This window comes from Etheostoma spectabile, chromosome 19 (genome assembly GCF_008692095.1).
Source record: "Etheostoma spectabile isolate EspeVRDwgs_2016 chromosome 19, UIUC_Espe_1.0, whole genome shotgun sequence".
NCBI lineage: Eukaryota > Metazoa > Chordata > Actinopteri > Perciformes > Percidae > Etheostoma > Etheostoma spectabile.
Window position 1 is genome coordinate 16,985,956 of NC_045751.1, and position 3,165 is coordinate 16,989,120.

The 3,165-nt window shown below is 41.4% G+C and overlaps 1 non-coding gene across 1 annotated transcript; it reads right to left on the reverse strand.

Annotated features, from left to right (window-relative positions):
- Positions 1 to 160: 160 nt before the first annotated feature.
- On the reverse strand, positions 161 to 242 carry trnas-uga (transfer RNA serine (anticodon UGA)). The gene has a single exon. It is a non-coding gene; the product is annotated as a tRNA-Ser (tRNA).
- Between the last annotated feature and the right edge of the window lie 2,923 nt (positions 243 to 3,165).

Sequence of the window (3,165 nt, forward strand, 5' to 3'; positions counted from 1 at the left end):
GAGATCCTGGGTTCGAATCCCAGCGGTGCCTTTTGTGTCGATCACGTTTTTCCTAATGTTTAATCTCTACACGCGAAAATATCTAATTTCTTTAGCTTCCTTTATTATATTAATGTCCATTTGTAATGACCTCTTTGTCTTCGTCACAAAATTTAAAAATCGCTGCGAGCAGGGTTCGAACCTGCGCGGGAAGATCCCATTGGATTTCAAGTCCAACGCCTTAACCACTCGGCCATCGCAGCCAATAAATGCTACACGACATGCATTTCTTTCTTGACTTCTTCAGATTGGACATAGGACGTTTTTGGTGGCCTTTGGGGGGGGGGGGCCCCCCACTTTTTTTTTTCTTTTTTTTACCATGTTGCACATGAGACTTACAGTGACTTGCAAAGATACATGCACCATACAGGATTTACCCAATTGATAAGTCAAACTGCAAACAGCCACCACCAAATGGTTGTTTTTTAAATTTCCCATGAACAACGGTTAAAGTTGCTTAGGCTACTGAAGAATACTATAATTCCTCCGTTCAATTAGGCTTAAGCGATGCACAACCAAGCTTCCTTCCTTAACAAACAGCCATGTCGGCTCTTCCTGTCTCTCCACAGTTGGCTGTTCCAATTTAATGGGCAAGAAGAGCTAGAGGGGTTAGGATCAAGACCAGCCTTTGACAGGAGTTACCACCACCATCTTCAGCCAGAGAGGACATTATTTCTTCAGCTTCTTGCATTGTCACCCTGTCAGGAGGTGTGCTGACAGGGCTTGCAGCAGGTGAATCTGCCATGCTATTAACGTCATGGCTACACAATTTCTTAGTAAAACCAAAATTAATTAAACTGACTTGTTTTCTTTTTGCCATGGCTAAATGATGCTAACTGCAGAATGGATTTCAAGGACTTGAATTTGCACCACAGCGACGCGACGACTTGATGCTCATGACGAGAATAGCATGTATAGTTGAGGTGAATTAGGTTTAAATCGCTGACATGCAGGAATGAATTAATATTTTTGCTATAGTACACATAATAATCCACGATGATCACATTACACAAAACTGAAAATTGCACGTCAAAATGACACTGTCAATTTTATTACAGACCACAACAAATTTTCACAAATCACATTATTAGGGGAGCCCATGTCTTATTAAGGGGAGCTTGGCTCCCATTGGCTCCCCCGTAGTTAACACCCAGGTTACGTTAAACATCATGCATCTATTGCTGCCGCAAAAAGTTTTGAACATCATGAGTGTAAAAAATGAAACGCAAGCATTCAACTGCCCAAGAGTCTGTTTCCTGCAAAAAGCACATAGTTGCTCTGTCTCTTTTCTTTCTTTCTGCGCAAACCATAACCTGTGTGCATAACCTTTTGATATTAATGAACGTCCGTTACATTTAAGCCATTGCCAAATGAGTTGCCACAAAGCTAATTTGCTAATTTGCAATTACGGATGGCTTGTATTATGTGGATGCACCAACAGTTTGGTTGTCATTACTTAGAATTCTTCATGAGGGCCGCTGAACGAACTAGTTGGAAAAAGGTGATTTTTGCGTCGGTATCTGACGTTGAGAAACTCTGATCAAGCGTCACTATTTTACGAGTTGGGAGTGAGAACGGATTGGTATCTTCGCATGCACTTGTACTTTGCTTTAACACTCATGGACACTTCTGAGCCACACCCAGTGTGTTGTTAAGGTGAGGCCCCCTCCCTAAGGTGTCGGTACAAAGATCCGTGAGTCATCACCTGATTAGCACTCCCCCGGGGTTTCCGTAGATATCATGTAATTGGCTAATCATGCTCTCTCTATACATAGAAAGTTGACATATGACCCTGCTAGACTTTGCCCTGTAATAAAAAAAAATAAGAGTGTGTAGCTACAGTTAAAACATGAAGGCCTATATAAAATTGTCTCACAAAAAGCTGATCAGTCAGTAAACTTTTGAAAACGTTAATAGAAACTTCAAAAATGTTGAAACAAGCGACAAAAGCGTCAAGTGTCTCAAAGGTCAAAGAAGGGACAAAAACTTCTGAAAAAAGCCCAAAATGTCAAAATAAAGTGACAAAAACTTAGTTAAAAAAAGTCACTTCTTTAAACTCCCAAAACCAACCTCCGTGTCCAACAAAAGTGGTCAGTCAGATAATAATCACATAATCAGACAACACATTCTCAGGAACGGGTCCGTATGATATTGTACAAAAACTCGTGCACAAGAATTTGTTAACTAACCTACAGAATGACGGCGTTATGTTAAGTAGAGCGATTTTTACAGCCGACAAAACTGTCAGCCTACTGTGAGAATGCTGTTGTTTCAGAGGCTGTAGCAGTTACAGTAAGTTTAGCCACCAACAAGTAGTAAAGATTAGAAAAAAAAATGTTCCCTTATTTGGTACTCCTGAGACAAAAACACCCTTTTTTGTGGTGAAAGTCTTGCGTTTCCCGCTTAACTTTTTCTGGGACACAACGCGTGCGCAATACATAAAATGTCTTCATAACAGCAGGTGGCGCTAGTCTGTATTGTTGCCCAAAAAATGAAAACCAGAAATGATGAACGTGTCACGTGGATTTGGCTTCTCCCCAATTTCAAAGTGGCCATAAAGGTGGCTCGTTTGGAATACGATCTTTTATTTTACGAAAATAGTTCACCAAAACGTGTTTTCGAAAACCTTTTTAAGCGAGAAACAGGCCATGCAGTTGCTGAATCTGTCTGTTTTTTTTTTATCGATAAAGGTCAGTTTGAAAGATTTTTGTCCAATTTTGAGAGGCGTTTGTCACGCGCATCTCACTCAATATTTCCGGTAAGTGTTTTAACATAAGTGCACTGATTTGCTAGTCAAGGGCTGGCACTCCACCAATCAGGTTGGTCATTGAGTCCAACTGTCCACTGGCTGATTCATCAAGTCCAATCGGCCCAAATAAAAGAACACACCGACCAGACTCGAGTCACCGACCTCGCCAGACCGGCCGACGGCTGAGTATCGGGTTGGTGCGTCAGCGCCTTTAGAGTTTAGAACCCGTGGTTTTGATAGACCTCACGTACTGGATAGGTAATTATTGAAAGTAGAAGTGTGTTTTTTTTAATCCTTGTGTTGTCCTCCCGTCCGCCATGAACTTGTCGTCCTTCTCGGGTCAAAAATGAAAAGGAACTTTTCTTTGTTGTCCCCCC